Genomic DNA, 21,660 nt, shown 5'->3' on the forward strand with positions numbered 1-21,660 from the left:
CCTATCTAAACCTTACCAATTATATTTTTAATCCTTGTCCTGTAGGGTTTTTTTTAACCTAACCTTTTCCAAGGTTAATCATAACCAAGCAACATATTAGTGATTATTAAGATATTAAAATAATTATTCAAATGATGTGTGTAAAAGCATAAGAGAGACCCAAGTCAAGTCCTCCACCTCGTATCTAATCATTATATGAGATTTTCGTTCCTTTTAATCACTACAGAGTATGTGAAAGTAAAATTTAAAATAATTTTTTTAGAAGCTACCCAGTACTTAGTGAAACTATTACTATTTTTACTATTTGGGGAGGTCAAAAAGTCTTTAGGGGCACAGTGACAATCTGTTTCTTCTGGATAATGTCTGTACAATAGGCCTCACTTTAAGCATGTTTATATGCATTTTAATGAAAGTAACATATTGTCATATTAGTTTATTGTGTTAAATGTGATTCCTAGGTAGTGGAGATTTAACAGTTTGATTATCTGTTATGATGCAGAAAATGAAAGAACCAAATGTGTGTAAAATGGATGTAGCATCACTTCACATCAGTCCTGTTGGTACAATTGGAGCTGAGGAGATTTAGAAGAGATTCAGTAGCAACAGTGCTATTGAACTGCTGCTAGTTATAGACACTCACTTTCATTATAATTGAGACTGAATCTGCTTATTTTTTCCAGCTGGAAAAAATGATTGAAAAAGCCTGAGGATTAGGAGGTTAAATAGAATATGCACAGTGTGACAGTTAAATGTCTACTGAGTAAAATAAAAATATCATTTTATGTTTCTAATTAAATGCTCCAGAAAAAAAAATATAGTGACCCTTTTATACTTATGAAGAGGAACGAGAGCAGTTGATGGGACTTGAATCCTGAATCGACACTAATTACTTTTTAAAAATTGGTTTTAAAAAAATGATTGTATGTAGTCACACTGAAGATGGGGGTAGATCTGTAGCTGGGATCACCATCCCAGTGGCCTGAGTGTTGTTTTGGCCTGCCATGAATGGTCAGCCTGATGGTCTGGGTTTATGGACCAAGCAGAATCCACAAATCAGGCACATCTCTATCAGCCACAGAATGGGCCAGATTTACTAAATGGACCAAATTTACAAATCAGAAACTTGTAAACAGTGTGCACAAGAACACAAAACATTTACCATAAGTTCTTGAGCTGACCATGTGGGTGCCTAAATTTGAGCATCACTCTGGGCTTTTCTGCAGGCGGTGTTAAAGTGTTTGCATGTATTAAAGTCAAACCAAACCCAAATCCAAGCAAAAACAACAAACCCTCCTAGGTCACAGTCCCAAAGTCAGACCGCGCATCTAGCAGCGGTGCAAAAAACAGAAAGATCCCCACAAAACAGTCTCAGGTGGCCGAGAACTATAACAAAAGAGTTCAGGTGGCCTTCCTCGGGTCCCGTGATAGCAGCAGGACGCATCAGGCGGCCTGCCATGGTTGCAATAGCGGCGGCGCTGCATCTCAAGGGTCCAGTGGCGGTGGAGATGCAGCTCCGGCGGGCAGCCATGGGTCCAGCGGCGGCGCAGCTCTGGTGAGGCACAGTGTTGCATGGCACACGATTCATGACGTGCTGGCCGTGGACGTAGTCACAGTGTTGGGCGTGGTGCCCACGCTGGTCTCTCCGGCTCGCTGAGCTCCTCCGCGGGCAGCGCGGGCTCCTCCGGTTCGCTGAGCTCCTGCTCAGGCTTAGCAAGCTCCTCCGGCTCAGGCTGAGCAGGTCTGGGTTGCGGAGCAAAGAGTGGTGTGGAGCAGTGTTGCCAACTCCTCAGTAAGGAAAATCGCTATTGGTTGTTCTAAAAGTCGCTAGAAGTCGCTAAATGACGTCATCACCTAATTTGCATAATTGGTCATGCTAATGTAATTGTAACCTACGCTGCTGGAGAGAGAAATAACATCGTGGACGAGACATAAAGTGAGCAAAAAACGTCCTAAATGCATTTAGAATTTATTTAGAACTACAAATTAAATTTATTTAAATATATTATTATTTTTAGCAATTATTGTGTTTTGTAATGTCACAATTCCAACCCTGCTCCTTTATCTGGGCTTGGACCGGCAAAAGTGACCCGAAATAGGCACTCTGGTGGAGTTACTTTGTGTGTGTGTGTGTTTATAAGTAGTTTTAAACCTGATCCACAAAACAGCATAAGAGTAAAAGAAGAACTGACTGTGTTACAGCACCTGCTGCTTGTTGAGAGTAAAAGCGATATGCGCTTTCACGTCTTTTTTTAGCGACTTTTTCTAGAAAAAAAGTCGCTAGGGGGTCTGAAAACTCGCTAAATATAGCGACAAAGTCGCTAAGTTGGCAACACTGGTGTGGAGACCTCTGACTGAGGCAATGCCAGCTGCACTGACGGCTGGCTTACAGCAGCGCCTGCGGTGTCACCATCCACTGTAAACAAAGAAACAGATCAGTAGCGGTCCTAGCCTGTTTGGCGCCCTGGGCGAACACCCCCTCTGGCGCCCCCCCCCCCCCCCCTCCCTCCTCACACACACGAAGAGAGAGACAAAGTATGCATTGTTGTATGCAAACGTTGTATGCAAACGGCTACTAAACAGACATCATAATTCGTCATACAATGAGAACAGGACAAATCAACAATTGACACTGACTACTTAATATTATATTATTGTATATATTGTTTGGAGTTTAGTTTGTTACTGTTACTATTTTTACCATTTCTTCTTAGAGGAACTGTAACCCAAATAATTTCCTTAGGGATTAAGAAAGTATCCTGATTCTTAATGTTTTAGGATACATGACCTGCCATTATCCAATGACACATCTGCTTACCTGTATCTTTTGCTCGTTTCTCCTTGTAGGATTCATAATTAAATGTATTGAATTTTAATGATCACTCGGTTTTCATTTGTTTGGTTGCTATGGTGATGTGTAACGGGAGTCACGTGGGTGCTAGCAGCGACATTAAGAGGGCGTTGTCAGTCTGTCTTTCACTGGTTTGATTTTGACAGAGCAGGGCTGGGTAGCCGTAATTTTTGTTGACCGCAGCACAACGAGTTTCCCCTTGTTGCATTAGAGCCTGTGATGTTTTAAGAGTTTGAATCGCGAGCCGATCACATTGCTCTGTAAACTTTTCAAGCACTTTAATAAACAAGCAAGCAATTCCACCTCTCGCATTATTGCGTAAAGTTGAGAGGCAAATAGACAGGCTCAGTCCCCGGCCTCTAGCGACTGTGGAAGTCACTACACTCCTCCTCTTCTTTTCTCATTTATAAAATAAGAAAAGAAGTTTAAAAACGGGTTGTGTGTGAGACTTTAGATCAACAAAATATAAAATATACATTTTAAATTGTTATTGATCCCTTTACCCCTGGTCCTAAAGTGTATATTTATTTTCTTACTCTTCTTATATATATTGTTTGTTTACTTGCACTGCTTTAACTGGAGCCTCGTCGCCTCCTCTCTCTATATACTGGACTGTATGTAGCGGAGATGACAATAAAGTTTACTTTGACTTCAGCAGCGAGCAGGCGCACCGAGGGCTCTCGCGCTCACTTTTCGAGTATAGAATTTTGAAAAAACATCGGTGCAAATGATAAGTCTGTATCATGATGTCTGGTGTTTTCGTGTTTGTTGGTTTGTTTGTAATTTGTTTTATTTTGCGAGATGGTCATTTTTGCTGCTCCAGCCAGCCAGAGCATCCCCCGCCGCCCCGCCCTCTCCTCCCTGTGCCGCAAGCAGCAGGCGCACCTCGCAAACGGAGGGCGCCCTTACTCCCAGCAAATGGGCGATAGAAAACCAGTGCCATTCCCAATATGCGCTGGCATGATGTCGGGGCAGCATGAGAACGAGCCGCGATGCCGCCCCCACCACGATGCCGCCCCGGGCAACCGCCCATATCGCCCGTATCTAAAACCGCTACTGAAACAGATGGTGTGAGAAGTAAAAAAGTGTCCCCATTACTTACCACAGCCGACTGTTGAGATGTCCGGGGATCCAGGAGGAGCGCCGGTGGCACGAACATCGTTTCTGTGTAGACGACGGGCTGGCGTGTCAGGCTGTGAATCCACGGCCGGGCTGGTGAGCAGCCTGAGTAGGAGTGGAGGTGGACGGTTGAAAGCAGGAAGTCCATGACGACTGGGTTGAGAGAGCCCACCAGCCAAGGAAATTTAAAAAGCGTTTCTTGCAGCCGCCTCTCCACGGCGCGACACAACCCTTCCCCAGGCTTCTCCCTCCACAAATCACACAGTCTGTAAACTTTGTCCATCACCTCCCTCCTGAGCCTCTCCTCAGAGTCTGCTGGGCCCATGTTTGGCTGGATCATTTTGTCATGTGAGGAAGGAGGACCCAAATGCTGGACTCTGTGTGCTAAGCAGTGCATTTATTTACAGTGAAATGGAAAATAACAATAAATCCTCAGTGTGTTCACGACTCCTGTGACATGTCCTCTTCCCAGTGTCAGCGTTCCTTGTGAACGCTGACCTCTCGTCTCCACGCTTCTCCTGCAGAGATAACAAACAGGCAGCCGTAAGACACACACAATGCGGTAGACTAACCGTACTGACTAACATGAAGTCACGCAATGATCCAGCGTTGGAGAGAGCTCCACCACACTCTTAAGTAGCTCCTCCGACGAGGCTTGATCAGCTGTGTGATGGTCTTCAGGTGTGGCCAACCACCTGGCAGGGCCACACCCACCAGGGTGATCTTAGAAACACCAGCATCCACACACACACATACATAAACACACACGGGGGACAGCACACCAAAAACACACATGATAAAATACAAGTCCATAACTACTCAGGGACCCTGGATCACTCAGACCCAGGACCCTGACAATATCACTATGTTGGATAGTATGTGTCAAGGTAAGTATCAGAAAAAAAGATATCTGTGCGCACTTCTCAAAATGACAGAGATGTTCTTATGGTGTAACTGAACTCTGTGTAGAAATGTGTTGAAAAGCGTGAAACATGAAACCTGTCTTGCTCACTGTAATAAGGAAAACAAGATTATTATTATTATTATTATTATTATTATTATTATTATTATTATTATTATTATTATTATTATACAGGGTGGGCCATTTATATGGATACACCGTAATAACATGGGAATGGTTAGTGATATTAAAGTCCTGTTTGTGGCACATTAGTATATGTGAGGGGGCAAACTCCTCAAGATGGGTGGTGACCATGGTGGCCATTTAGAAGTCGGCCATCTTGGATACAACTTTTGTTTTTTTTGATAGGAAGAGGGCCATGTGACACATCAAACTTATTGGTAATGTCACAAGAAAAACAATGGTGTGCTTGGAGAGCTTGTAATTTGATGGTAAATAATGATGTTCTAATACCATCTCACAGATCAGCTGTTACACATGATTTAGGTTTATAAATAGTTTATTATAGTTTGTATTAATGCAGCTCTCCTCTGAAAATTTGTTGAGTTTATATACTCAGGACCTCACAGAGTCCCAAGCTATTTCTAAGAGACAAGTTTGACCTTGTAGACAACCAATATTGACTCTTCTTTAACCTCCTTTCATTCAGCTGTCACACTGAAAGAGACAAACTCATAAAAGCTTTGCTTTATTTTAGGACACCACTCACTCCCTCACAATCCATCATCAGGTATGCTTGTTTCTGACCTCGCTGCTCTCAGCGGGTAATTAATGAAATAAACTGACTGCAGTTTTGTAAACAAATTAGTACACTGTTAGTAGATGACCCACAGAACTTTCCACTCCCACTGGGGCATCTTTCCCTTGCAAATACATCATCACAAATTTTTCCCATGATTTTCAGTGATAAAACTAAAACTGCAACTCTTTGGTAATGTCAGGGTTTTTCTGGTCTTTGACCCAGTGTTTTCAGTTTGGACTTTGTCACTGTTTATTTGTGTTTCCTGTCTTATTGTGTTAGCCATCTGTCTGTGTGCATTATGTTCAGTTCTATTTCTATGTGTCATTTGTTAGATTTAGTTCAGCTGTGTGTTCTCACCTTTTTCTTACCCTCATTAGCCAGTGTATTTAAACCCTCAGTTTCTCTCAGTTTGTTGTCCTGTCATCATCGATTCCATGTGTGTGTTTCCGGTTCAGTTCAGTCCACCCATTCAGTCAGCCAGTCAGTTGTCTTATGTTCTGTTAATCCTGTAGGTATAGTGTTTATTAAAACACCATCCTTCACCAGCCTGTGAGTCCTACATTTGTGTCCTCTCTTCCTTCTCTCAATACCTAACAGAATGACAAGACAGGTGCCGCAAAGACCTTCAGTGGTCCCAGCATCCCCAGGTTTATTTTGGACTGTGTCTAACGAAACACCCTTAACCCTGTAAAGCCGGTCGAAGCAGGCACGCTCAGTTTTGCGTAACTATTTTTAAATCCTGGTAGCTCTGCAACCACGTAAGCTAGCGCAATAATTTTTTTTGCATATGAAACCAGAGGAGTTGTACTTACATCTTATGCCATCAGCTTGTCCTCGGTCACAGTTTCCTTCCACATATACCTTTGCAAAAACTGCATAAAAAGCGCTTGCAGTAACAAAAACATAATATTCCAGAAACACGCTTTGCCATCCAATCAGCTGTTCAAAACACTTCCTACGTTGGAATAGCGCATCAGCGCAAACTTTCGCATGTCCGCCATTACCTGCCCGAAACCGGAAGTGACGTCATTTTCGCAGAAATGTAGTTTTTTACCATCAGGGCCTCATGAGCCTATACTGGTGTTTTTAAAAGTTATCTTTGATTTTATGACTTTCGGTGTCGTTTCTGGGATGCTTTGAATTCATATTGCACTGCTGGAAATTGTTTATTTTGATGCATATGCTGCTTTTTTGCAAATTTGCACTATAATATTTATTTTGGTTTTTCCTGCAGTATATAAAAATTGGTGTATTTCAAAAATAAAACTATGAAGACACTCAAAATAAATTTCTTGTGGTGGGAAACTATTTTGTGCAACTTTTTTGTATTTACAGTTTTGAGGGATAAGCCTCTTAAATTTCTCTAACTAGAAATATATGTTAAAAAAAGCAAAAACGATTTTAAATTTTTTTGTAGTTTATTGCACTTTTTTTGCAATTTATGTAATTACTATGCACTTAATGCATACATATTATAAAAAATTGGGCTATAATGGTTGTATTGATGTATAGAAACTTGAAATGCTCCCAAAAATGGCACTACAGGATGTAAAATATAATATAAGCTCTGGCGGACTTGGTTCTATGGTAGGTCTTAAAGGGTTAAACACCGTTAAACTGACAACTGAATATTTTATTGAGATGGATCACACCAGATCAGTGCTCCACCATCGCACAGCACAGCGATTCCAGTGTGTTCCACCCGAGCTACAACTAAAGCCAAAGATTTTGCACTTCACTCACAGCTTTGAGCATACCACCTGTGACAGTTATGCACTCATTCTGATAACATCTCTCCCCTTCATTCCAAATATGAATGGGGAAATAAGCACTAGCAACAACTATCAAACACACATAAAGGTGAAAATAAGACATGTTTTTCTGGCATTAAAGACAAAACTTCTCATTTGATGTTTTTCTTTATTTTCATGACTATTTACATTTCAAATTCTCGCTAAAGCCAACAAAACTATGAATGAACACAGATGGAATGCAGATATGGATATGTAGTAAAAGAAAAAGTGTGAAATAACTCAAAATATGGTTTTTATTTTAGATTCCTCAAAATAGCCACCATTTGCTTTGATTCGGGGTGGCTGTAGCTCAGGTGGTAGAGCAGGTCATCTACTGATCGGAAGGTTGGTGGTTCGATCCCTGGCTTCCCCTAGTCTGCATGCCAAATATCCTTGGGCAAGATACTAACCCCAAATTGCTCTCCGATGCATCCATCGGAGTATGAATGTGTGTGTGAATGTTACCTTAGAAAGCACTTAGAAAAATGTGCTTGTGCGAATGGGTGTGAATGGGTGAATGTAAAAGTTGTGTACAGCGCTTTGAGTGCTCAGAAAGAGTAGAAAAGCGCTATATAAGAACCAGTCCATTACTGCTTTGCATTCTCTCGATGAGCTTCATGAGGTCATCACCTGAAATGGTTATCCAACAGTCTTTAAAGGAGTTCCCAGAGATGCTGAGCACTTGTTGGCCCCTTTGCCTTCACTCTGCAGTCCATCTCCTCCCAAACCATCTGTATTGAGTTTAGGTCAGGTGACCGTGGAAGCCAGGCCATCAGGTGCAGCACTCCATCACTCTCCTTCTCGGTCAAATAGCCGTTACACAGTTTGGAGGTGTGTTTGGGGTCATTGCCATGTTGAAAAATAAATGATGGTCCAACTAAACACAAAAAGGATGGCATGGCATGCTGTTACATAATGTTGTGGTAGCCATGCTGGTTCAGTGTGCCTTCAACTTTGAATAAATCCCCAACAGTGTCACAGCAAAGCACACCCACACCATCACACCTCCTCTTCCATGCTCACCCATGTTCACCTTTTCTGCATTGCAGAAAGACATGGCGGGTGGAACCAAAGATCTCAAATTTGGACTTGTCAGATCAAAGCATAGATTTCCACTGGTCTAATGTCCATTCCCTGTAATTCTTGGCCCAAACAAATTTTTTCTGCTTGTTGCTTTTCCTTAGTCATGGTTTCTTAGCAGCTATTTGAACCATAAAGGCCTGATTCGCGCAATCTTCTCTGAACAGTCGATTTAGAGATATGTCTGCTACTGGATTTCTGTGTAGCATTTATCTGGGCTCTAATCTGAGGTGCTGTTAACCTGTGATTTCTGAGGCTGGTCACTCGGATGCATTTGTCCTCAGCAGCAGAGATGACTCTTGCTATTTCTTTCCTGGGGCAGTCCTCATGTGAGCCAGTTTTGTCGTAGCAATTGATGGTTTTTGCGACTGCACTTGGAGACACATTCAAATTTTCTTCAATTTTCTGCACTGACTGAGCTTCAATTCTTAAAGTAATGGTGGACTGTCATTTCTCCTTACTTAGCTGACTGGTTATTACCATAATATGAATTCCAACAGTTGTGAAATAGGCCAACCTGACTTCTGCACAACTGATGGTCTCAACCCCATTAAGAAGGCAAGAGATTCCACAAATGAACCCTGAAAAGGCACACCTGTGTACTGAAAAAAATTTCAGATGACTACATCATGAAGCTCATTGAGAGAAGGCCAAGGGGGGTTTGGTATAAAATCACTGCTTGCTGACCAATAACTTCTGTGGAAAGGGACTATGACTGAAAAATAGGGAGCTGGCTGGCATAATGGAGGGAAGCAAAGTAGATATATTGTGTGTGCACGAGAACAGATTAATTGGAAGTAAGGCCAGGAGCATTGGAGGTGGATTAAAACTGTTCTATCACAGTGCAGATAGGAATGGAGTAGAGGTGATATTGAAGGTAGAGTATGTGAAGAGTGTTTTGGAAGGAAAGAGAGTGAGTTAGATGTCAAAATTGAAGAGGTGAAGCTGAATCTTGTCAGAATGTATACCTCAGAGGTTGGATATCCGCTAGAAGAGAGAGTGGTGAGAAGACTCCAATTAACATGCAGGTAAAGGGAACTCTGTGTTTAGATGAGATGTTGGTTGGATTTAGAGTTAAAGAGAGTATTAATTATTATTATTAGTGTAACATTATAGCATCTTTATCCTACAATATAAAGTGCCTCTCTTGGCAGAGGAAATAGTAAAGTGACCCACATAGCAAGCAGGTCTGGCCCGGATCTGGTATCAAGCCGGCACTGCTGGCTGACTTCTGCAATGATAAGATATATGTCACCCAGATATGGGACAGGTCTGGCATTGATGGCACTTTCTATGTGATGGCATGCCATATCTGGCTTGATTGTGGTTTGGTTTATGTGGCCCAGGCCCATAGAAAACAGGTCTTCCCTGGATCCGTCATCAAGCTGGCACTTCTGACTGACAGGTGTCATGGCAGGGTGTATGTCAACCAGATGTGGGCCAGGTCTGGCAATGATGGCACTATTAATGTTTCTATTTTCCTATTTTATTTAGAAGACCCAAATGCTATGTTGCAATACTATACTGCTATGGTAGCCAAGGTTTCAAATGCAGGTTTGACAGGTTTGTGAGTGTACACTTTATCCAAAACCTAGTGAGGGTTTACTCATGTTTACCACTGGGTGGCTGTAGCTCAAGAGGTAAAGAAGGTAACCTATTGATTAGAAGGTTAGTAGTTTGATTCCTGGTTTCTCCAGTCTACATATCAAGAGTATGAATGTAGTTAGGAAGCACTCTGTTTAGAGAAAGTGAGTGTGGCATGTTATATAGAGCACTTTGAGTACTCTGTGAGTTTAGAAAAGTGCTATATAAGAGTCAGTCCATTCACTGTCTGAACAGAGTTTCATCATGCGACTTTAGCACATACTGTTATTACATGGCTTGATTAAGGTACACATTAGGCTGACATCTGGGGCCAGAGCTGAAACTGTTCTGGGCCAGCACAGGGCCAGCAGTATGTCTGCAACTGGCACATGGCTGCACACAACTTACACTGGCCCACATACCGCAAAGAATGACGGCCCTTTGGTAGCCCATATTAGGTTTGCCAGAGGTAGTCCACACATGTGTGGTCCACATCTGGCAAACCAGATGTGGGCCACCAATGGGCTGTCACTCTTTGTGGTATGTGGGCCATGTGTAAGCAATGGCCCACATTTTGCCAATTTTGCTATGTGGGGAGATGTGGTGGTGGAGTGAGGAAATGCAGAAAAGTGTTCCGTGGAAGAGGATGGCAAAGAAAGAGTGGGACAGTCAGGAGATAACAAAAATAGATAAAAGTTTTTGGAGTCTAGGCATTAGTGATGGGATTTCCGGCTCTTTTTAGAGAACCGTCTCTTTTTAGAGAACCGGCTCTTTCGGTTCGACTCACGAAAAAGAGCCGGCTCTTTCGGCTCCCAACCGGCTCTTCAGGTTGTTTTGGTGTTTTAATTAATTTATTATTAACAACAATATAAAATTATGAACAAAAGGAATTACTAATTTAAAAAAAAACGTGGTTTTATTTTTATATGTTTATATATAAATATATACGGTGGCCCCTAGAGACAAAGCACATACAAACTCCAAAAAGCACGTACAAATTCCAAAGCACGTAAAAATTCCAAAGCATGTACAAACTCAAAACACATTTCTAGCGTTAACTGAACTTTCAAAACAGAGCTACCTAGATCACTGAAATTACACAATTGAAAGCATATGTGTATTGTTTGTGTATTTATACACAAGTACTCATATATATTCAAATAATTAAAAAAAAAAAGTTAATTTACCTGTTACTACCACACACCAAATCCAGTCGTTGGTACTTCCTGGCTTGTGTAGCCACTAGGTAACAAAAGCTCAACACTGTCCCCAGCATCCTGGAGCACTTCTGTTGTGTTTTGCACATTCTGGAGTTTGTACGTTTTGGAGTTTGTACATGCTTTGTCTCTAGGGGCCACTGTAAATATACTTTTATTTATTCACTCCACATAAAATGTAATAAATAAATCATATAATACAAAAACCAACTATTTACATTTCAACTTTTAACTATTTACATTTTCAGCTTTTTCCTTTTAAACAAATTTAAAGTGAAACAACACAAAACACTGCAAACCACAACACAATTAAATATAAATTAAAATATGAAAACAAAAAGAAGATGCACATTCTCTGTCATACAGGCCTGCATGAATAAACTTTCTGAATCCTCTATCATCCACAACTGAAAATAGTTGTGGATGATTACTATACCTTTCTAATGTGACGTTGTTGTCCCTGGCTCTCTTTCTCTCTCTTTCCCTCGGGCTCTGTTCCTGTGCTACTGCGAGTGTACCTACTGCCCCTCCCCCCTCTTCCCAGCGCAAAGCACAAGGCTCACGTTCGGAGTGAAGCGGAAAAAAAGTGCGAGAGAGAGGGTGAGAGAAAGAAAAACACCACCACGGCTCCCAATAAGGAGCCGGCTCGCTCACTTCAAAGAGTCGGCTCTAAGAGTCATTTCGTTCGTGACCGACACATCACTACCAAGCACCAATCCTCCCACCAGCACCAATTCATCATCACAGCCTTGTTCTTCACCTGCAAGTCAGTTTTGCTTTCTGTTCAGTGTCCTCCAACAAGGATGGGTGGTGGTGGGGTTCATAATGTTCACAATGATATTTTATCAGTTGCTGGTTTAACCATGGATGAGGCAATGGCTATCATGTTATTTTATTTTCAATGACTTTACATGCTCAATGCTGGATTTGTGGAAAAAAATCAACTAATACTGCATATCCATAATTATTATAATGGATATAATTAATTTAATTAGAAGTGTAACGCAAAACAATGGATTTTTAGGCCTGTTTTGAATTTTACTCGAATACAAATACAAATACTTTTCCCCCCTCAACAAATGCAAATACAGATACAAATACTGGCTGCTTTGCACATCTCTACTAGACATTCAGCAAAAAGACAGGTGGTGTTGGAAGTAAAGAGAAGCATGAAGCTGTGGGAGTTGTTGGAGCTAGATTGAGAAGAGAGGTGACGATGAGTGAGCAGCAAATATCCTTGGTCAAAATGCTAACCCAAAGTTGCTCTCTGATGCATCCATATAAGAATATGTGTGCATGTGTCTACTTAGATAGAAAACTATTTTTAAAAAGTGCTTGTGTGAATGGATGAATGAGGCAAGTTGTATAAAAGTGTGTGGAGTGCACAGCTACATTAGAAAAGTATAAACCAGTCAGTTTGTTGAAATTGCCCTTATATTTCTTCTGAGACATCTGAGACTGTCTTTTTGTAAATGGGTCTATCATCAAATGAAAAAATGTGAAATTTTTAATAGGTTTTTCCAGGTAGATTATTAAACAGTGTTTTTACTGGTTTGAACCACTTGAATAACTACTCTATATATAGCCCATTCATTAAATTACTCTGACACACCGTTTACATCAGGACTTATGAACTGTATTACAAAGGTTTGCATTAAACTTTATGTGACCTGATTATGCTGAGCTCTTCATCTCCTTTTTGAATCACAGTTGCAGGAGAAAGCAGGAAATACAACTGAAGCTGGAATATCACCCTAACAGATGTTGTGGTTTTGCAAATCATCCTTCCCCTGAAAGACTGAAACAGATAATAAAAGATCAAGACAATTTTTCCAAAAACAACTGAGCTGCGTATGTCTATGGAAAGACATACACTGCTCTCCGTCTGCTCCTGCTTTAGTCTCAGGTGCCAGTAAGCAGAGTTACAAACTTTACAGAGCATAGAGGTCTCCCCAGTGTCATACTGAATGATTACCATATCACTGCAGAAATATGACTACGGTTCTTCTATTTTACTTTGGCAGGTGCTGCCATTGTTCATGTGTTTATCTAGAAAAACTCACACCTGAAGGCGTCTCCAAGGAAACAGTGACATCTTAAGTTACAAAGAAGTACTTGTCACTCCATGCTCAATAGAGCTGACACATGGCTTTAATGGATTTTATTCAATATATTATCCAGCACTGAAATGGAAACACTCAAAGTACAAGTCCTTGAAATGTTACTTTCAGTACTGTTCACTAAAATTCTAGAACAACCCTTTTGGACTGGGACTCAGGTGTGTTGTGGCATCACAGTAGAATATGTGTGTTTGTGTGAGTGTGTCTGTGTGGCATTCATCTTAAAAAGCCATTTGAAATGAAGTGTCAGTGGTTATCCAGCAGAGTGGCCCAGATATTACTTCATTTATTTCTATGGAGCTGTATGACTCACTGCTGTGACTAATGGTTTGTGTGTGTGTGTGTGTGTGTGTGTGTGTGTATGTGTGTGTGTGTATGTGTGTGTGTGTGAGGGAGAGAGAGCTTGAGAGAGAGAGAGAAAGATAGAGGAAAACAGTGACATTAGCTAAAAATGTTCTATTATCTCTATTACTGTTGCCATGTCTCAAACTGCATACTTATTATTTAAAGTGTGCAGGACAATGTAGACTATTGCGGACAGATACACGAAGTGCTGTATCAGTACCTTCTCAGAATGGTGCTAATGGTAAATTACTTTCAGCCACAACAAAGAGCACAAGCAAATGTTCTCAGCACCTAAGATAATAAAAATGCTAACTAGTTAGCTAAGAGCAGGAGATTTTGGGTGGTTGCTTTGTTTACTGATCATCTATGTTAAATTGTCATCTTCACTGTCAGAGAATTATGTATTAGGTATACAAAAAAGTGCACTCACTGGACAGTTTATTAGGTGCAACTTTTCAATTAACTGTTAGCACAAATGTCTAAGCAGGTACTGTGCATTTCTTTATATTTTACTTCCAAGGAGGCAGAGTTTCTCATATTTGATCTAGAGCAATAGTTCTCTAGTCTTTCTGGATTTCTTTCTTTAGTTTTTCTTTAGATGTTGTTTCATTTATTTTCAATCTATCTTTGAACCAGGCTGTTCTGGTTGTGTGGTTAGTAGTGTTGGTTCATAGCAACAGGGTCCTGTGTTTGAATTCAGTCTTGGGGCAGTTTGCATATTTACACTGTATATGTTTTGGTTCTCTCCAGGTAATCTGGCTTCCTCCCACAGTCCAAGTGGTTAAGTTAATTGGTGATTCTAAATTGACTGTGGGTATGAATATGAGGATGAAACAGATGATAATCAGTTATTAGAAAACTGTTCCTAAAAACTATGTTTATACAAAAAAGAACAGCTTGAAAAAAATGCAAAAGTTTGTAAAAAATCATTAAGTGCAAGATAAATGTTATGATTTCATATACTTCAATTCGTCTTTAATTTATCCATCAACTTGAGCTTAGTAACTGAGACAGGCTAATACCAGCTGACATTCAATGCTGAAGATTAATTATGTCAACTGTGATTTTTTTGCTCCCTCTAATCCTTCCCAATGTCTTTCCTCTTTCTCTCCTGGTGGAAACACTGAATCTGCCCTCGGGCCTACTCCGAGTAGGACGTTCCTGAAGCACCTCACCTAAGAGGCATTCAGAAGGCACCTTAAACAGGTGCTCAGACCATCTCAACTTTCTCCTTTCAATGTGGAAGTAGCAGAGTAGTATAGTAGCTCTACTCTAAGCCCCCCCCCCCCCCCCCCCTCGAATGACCAAGCTCCTCACCCTAGCCCTAAGGGGGAGCCAAACTATCCTTTAAACAAAGTGTATTCCCACCACTCCTGTATTTACAATCTCATTCATTTAGTCACTATTCAGGGCTTGTGGCTATAGATGAGGGTAGTAACGTAGATTGACAGCTTTGCTTTCACACTTTTCTCTCTCTTTACCACACAAGACTGCTACACCATCTGCATCACTGCAGATTTTCCAAGCCCATGCGGGCTGGGAGATACAGGTCAAAAGCAGTACATGGGACCACCCTCCTTTGGGGCCACCACTTGCAGGGCGGGCAGTATGGGTTTAGTGCTTTGTGGAGGTCCTGGCAGTCAAATCAGTTTTTATTCTTTACTCAACAAGAACTTCTGTGATTTTTAAAACAGAACTACATTTAATACACACGTTACAGTAAATCTTTATATTTACAGCATCATATTTATTTACATATTCATAGCTCTTTAAGTAAGCAAAAAAAATATGGCTTATAGCACTTTGGGGTTTTAGAAAATTGGTTCTGTGTAAACTTAAAACTGACACAATCTCCAAATACCTTTGCTCAACTATTAGGGTTTGATAAACCATTTATTAAATGTTTTTATATTCTATAATGCCAAATTGGAGTACTTAGTGTTACTATTTAAATCACTCTATGTCTCTTTGCTTACGTCTCAAACTCAGTGCACAGATTCCTCCGACACCTGCAATATTTATCACATGCTTTTCTCCATCTCAATATTTGATGTTTCCTTAATGCTCCATGACAGTGTGAGGTTTCTGAAGTTGCCAGCAGAAAGTTAATTTGCTGAGGGAGTATAAATAATTAAAAAATGTAGGCTTAAATGAAAAATCTCCCACCTTCATTTAACTTTTGTTCATCATCATGTTCTTATTAAAGTTGTCGCTCCAAATTTTTTACAGAGCTTTACATCTCACATATTCAAATGTTTATCTAATATCTAATGTATTATATAATCTTAACTTTTGTCAACTGTATCAAACATGAGAACTGCAAAACTGCAAAATTTTAAAAGGATATTTCCTGTGTTACTTTTTTTGTTGTGAATATTTTGTTTCAGGTATTAAAAATAAGCTACAATTGAATTGTTTATGGAATTGTATCTGACAATAAAAAAGGGTGACAATAGAGGCTACAGTGTGTGTGACTGTAATATAAATCTTAGGTTTATATTGTTAAATGGTGATTAAGTGGCAATGTGTTTCAGGTCATTTAACAGAGTAATCAAGACAAAAGTATATAATGACAAGTGTAATAAATTACTTTCTCCAGAAAATAAATAATCAAGTATAATGTGTATTGTTTTTATAGTGCAGGTCTGCTCTTGTTGATGTAAGGCAGAAATTGTTTTAAATCAATTGCATACAGTTACACTGGTGAATAAAATTATGCCTTAACTTTTGTTTCACTGCTGCTTTAAACACTAAGTTCTAAACTAGCATTGGCAAGCAGTTTACTACCTGACAGAGATGTATTCACCCATGCTTGCACCCATTACGGCAGCATTACAGGCTTCTAGGAATTGTGTGTACGTGCTGGGGTAACAAATTACCTCCAACCATCTTTCAAATGTTATAAAGAATTGCTATAAAAACACTTAGATTATTCGGATAAAATTCAGAGTGTAAGATCCCTCTTGTGGATATGTTTCCTGTTAAACTTAAAAAGAAGAAGAATGCGTCTAAACATTTCCTTAGTGGGTCCATTACTCACCTCTATCCACTATCTCTGGTCCTTTGTCTTTCAAATGTAATCGCATTGTGTCCAAGTGTTGTCCTTGAATAATGCTTAAAGCAGAGTGCACTAACATTATTAACATTCCATGTGGTCTATTTAACTGTTCAAGGGTCAAATTCTTCTGAATTCTGGTATGATGAGACTATTTCTAATGAGTACAAATGAAACACATGCTGTAAAAATTGTACAACTGAATATTTGTAGAAAAAAGATGGATGCTAAAGACTTAATTAAGTTTTTCAGTGCAAAATACAGTGGGGCAAAAAAGTATTTAGTCAGCCACCGATTGTGCAAGTTCCCCCACTTAAAATGATGACAGAGGTCAGTAATTTGCACCAGAGGTACACTTCAACTGTGAGAGACAGAATGTGAAAAAAAAATCCATGAATTCACATGGTAGGATTTGTAAAGAATTAATTTGTAAATCAGGGTGGAAAATAAGTATTTGGTCACCTCAAACAAGGAAAATCCCTGGCTCTCACAGACCTGTAACGTCTTCTGTAAGAAGCTTTTCTGTCCCCCACTCGTTACCTGTATGAATGGCACCTGTTTGACCTCATCATCTGTATAAAAGACACCTGTCCACAGCCTCAACCAGTCAGACTCCAAACTCCGCCATGGCCAAGACCAAAGAGCTTTCGAAGGACACCAGGAAAAGAATTGTAGACCTGCACCAGACTGGGAAGAGTGAATCTACAATAGGCAAGCAGCTTGGTGTGAAAAAATCAACTGTGGGAGCAATCATCAGAAAATGGAAGACATACAAGACCACTGATAATCTCCCTCGATCTGGGGCTCCACGCAAGATCTCATCCCGTGGGGTCAAAATGATCATGAGAACGGTGAGCAAAGATCCCAGAACCACACGGGGGGACCTGGTGAATGACCTGCAGAGAGCTGGGACCAAAGTAACAAAGGTCACCATCAGTAACACACTACAACGGCAGGGAATCAAATCCCGCAGTGCCAGACGTGTTCCGCTGCTGAAGCCAGTGCATGTCCAGGCCCGTCTGAAGTTTGCCAGAGAGCACATGGATGATACAGCAGAGGATTGGGAGAATGTCATGTGGTCAGATGAAACCAAAGTAGAACTTTTTGGTATAAACTCAACTCGTCGTGTTTGGAGGAAGAAGAATACTGAGTTGCATCCCAAGAACACCATACCTACTGTGAAGCATGGGGGTGGAAACATCATGCTATGGGGCTGTTTTTCTGCCAAGGGGACAGGACGACTGATCCGTGTTAAGGACAGAATGAATGGGGCCAAGTATCGTGAGATTTTGAGCCAAAACCTCCTTCCATCAGTGAGAACTTTGAAGATGAAACGAGGCTGGGTCTTCCAACATGACAATGATCCAAAACACACCGCCCGGGCAACAAAGGAGTGGCTCCGTAAGAAGCATTTGAAAGTCCTGGAGTGGCCTAGCCAGTCTCCAGACCTCAACCCCATAGAAAATCTGTGGCGGGAGTTGAAAGTCCGTGTTGCTCGGCGACAGCCCCAAAACATCACTGCTCTTGAGAAGATCTGCATGGAGGAATGGGCCAAAATACCAGCTACTGTGTGTGCAAACCTGGTAAAGACCTATAGTAAACATTTGACCTCTGTTATTGCCAACAAAGGTTATGTTACAAAGTATTGAGTTGTATTTTTGTTATTGACCAAATACTTATTTTCCACCCTGATTTACGAATAGATTCTTTACAAATCCTACCATGTGAATTCATGGATTTTTTTTTTCACATTCTGTCTCTCACAGTTGAAGTGTACCTCTGGTGCAAATTACTGACCTCTGTCATCATTTTAAGTGGGGGAACTTGCACAATCGGTGGCTGACTAAATACTTTTTTGCCCCACTGTATGTGCGCTGTGCGTGAGGATCACATGCACATACATAAAAAAGAGACACATAGAGAGGACAAAGACACAAGGGGAACTAATAAATAAGTAACTAAACTGATCATAAGTAAACTCAGAGACATAATAAGAAGGAACTCAGAACTAACCAATTAAATGAAAATAAGAATAAGAATAAGAATAAGAATAATACTACATAATAGATACCAAAACACAAGAAAACTCAAAACGCTGACCCAGAACCATGATACTTGGCCACTGTCAACAGTTCCACACTGAGGCTGTTATATGAAAGTCAACAGCAATTAGTGATATTCATGAAATTCTTGGTACTGATCAGGCATGTACACCATTTAGAAACTAGATGTGTTAATTCAGTTAACTGCTTTTATTTATTGCCAAAGCAAAGTCAAACAGAAGGACAAATTGAAGAAAAAAAGGGTTTTGGGCCACCATACCATATGCCACCAGAGTGGCTTCAGTGCCATATATATATATACATAAAAAACACCCAGCACGCCCCTGCGGGCGGTTTATCCTTCAAGCTCGGGTCCTCTACCAGAGGCCTGGGAGCTTGAGGGTCCTGTGCAGTATCTTAGCTGTTCCCAGGACTGCACTCTTCTGGACAGAGATCTCCGATGTTATTCCCGGGATCTGCTGGAGCCACTCGCCTAGCTTGGGAGTCACCGCACCTAGTGCTCCGATTACCACGGGCACCACCGTTACCTTCACCCTCCACATCCTCTCGAGCTCTTCTCTGAGCCCTTGGTATTTCTCCAGCTTCTCGTGTGTTCCTTCTTCCTGATATTGCTGTCATTCGGAACCGCTACATCGATCACTACGGCCGTCTTCTTCTGTTTGTCTACCACCACTATGTCCGGTTGGTTAGCCACCACCATTTTGTCCGTCTGTATCTGGAAGTCCCACAGGATCTTAGCTCGGTCATTCTCCACTACCCTTGGGGGCATTTCCCATTTTGACCTCGGGACTTCCAGGTTATACTCGGCACAGATGTTCCTGTACACTATGCCGGCCACTTGGTTATGGCGTTCCATGTATGCCTTGCCTGCTAGCATCTTGCACCCTGCTGTTATGTGCTGGATTGTCTCTGGGGCATCTTTACACAGCCTGCACCTGGGGTCTTGCCTGGTGTGATAGACCCCAGCCTCTATGGATCTTGTACTCAGAGCTTGTTCTTGTGCTGCCATGATTAGTGCCTCTGTGCTATCTTTCAGTCCAGCTTTGTCCAGCCACTGGTAGGATTTCTGGATATCAGCCACCTCCTCTATCTGCCAGTGGTACATACCGTGCAGGGGCCTATATATATATATATATATATATATATATATATATATATATATATATATATATATATATATATATATATATATATAAACACCCAGCACACCCAGCAAAGTTTATCCTTCAAGCTCGGGTCCTCTACCAGAGGCCTGGGAGCTTGAGGGTCCTGCGCAGTATCTTAGCTGTTCCCAGGACTGCGCTCTTCTGGACAGAGATCTCCGATGTTATTCCCGGGATCTGCTGGAGCCACTCGCCTAGCTTGGGAATATATATATATATATATATATATATATATATATATATATATAGTGAAATTAAATCAGAAAGATCAATTAGAGAGAAATATCCTAATTCATGGCATGGATACAGCATTATTTAGACTTTCTTGATAAGTACTGGTATATTGCGCAATCATGTAACATTTCTTTGGGAAAACTCTGATATGTCACTAAAGTTAATGACCACATTCTTTACTCTCACAGGATGTACTTATTAACCTCAATTTTGGGGGTAAATAGGAGGATGATTCTTTGTGTTTTAGGATAAAATAGTTCATACCAGAATAGTTTCATGAATGGATCTCTATACATTAGGTCAACTAACAACCTGCAAACTAGGCAAAAAAGTGCTCAGGGTGGAGAAGAGAAAATCGGCCACGAACCATCTGAACCCCCCAGCCTAAACTCTGAGACACCTTGGGGGGACACTCCCATAGGGCTGAAATCTGGGACTCTCCACCATTTAACCTCAGAACTGAAGAAGCTTCTCGGATGAGAGGTGAAACGTCTTCAAGAAAACTTAAAGAAGTCCAGATGCTTTTCTATCCAAGCATCATAGACTACGATGACCTGGATGCCTGAGAACCTTCACAGACATACCCCCAGCCTATGGATCACCTTGAACTTAAAGGGATGCCCAAAATATTCTTCTGCACTTTTTTGAATGTAAGACACCTGGAAAATATTCTGAGACCATAGTACATTTTAGGTTCGTCAGGTTCGACTGTGGTTCCTGTTCTCTTGGGTCTTTTGTGTTTTGCTCAAAAACGGCTTTGTTACGCGTAGGCATTAAAAACTACTTCACGTTTACACACTGAAAACTACTCTGTACACTTCACATCAGTAAGGGTGTGCTCATTGACAAATGATGATCTAGGAGAGAGAGGCGTGTCCCTGCAGTGTCAGGGTGCAAACAACTTGTGTGTAAATGAGCCAAGCCAGCAGTTTTAACAAAACAGCCTGTTTCTTTCCAAGGCGTTAGCGTTGTCTGTCCTTTCCTTTCTCTTCCCTGACTCTGTGATAAAGATAAATTGATAAAGTACACTGGCAAAGAGAGGTCGCTTGTGCTGAAGTGTTGATGTGATATGTGGTCCAGTGGAATAAAGGGCTGACAAACCAAGTTAACACCTGTCCTTTTTTACTGTCACTCTCTGAGGCCAAACTGAAGTGATGCATGTGTGAGAGAGATCTCATTCAAATAAATTGACAGTAAATTACACACTGTAAAAAAATCCTGCTGATTTTACAGAAAAATCTGGCAGCTGTGGTTGTCAGAATAATTCTGTAGAAAAAACTGTGAACTGTAAACAAGAATACTTAAAAAGCTGTAAAAATTACAGTTTAAAAACTAAAAACATGTCAAACCAGTAAATTCAACAGCCCTTTTATGT

This window comes from Neolamprologus multifasciatus, chromosome 2 (assembly GCF_963576455.1).
Source record: "Neolamprologus multifasciatus chromosome 2, fNeoMul1.2, whole genome shotgun sequence".
Lineage (NCBI taxonomy): Eukaryota > Metazoa > Chordata > Actinopteri > Cichliformes > Cichlidae > Neolamprologus > Neolamprologus multifasciatus.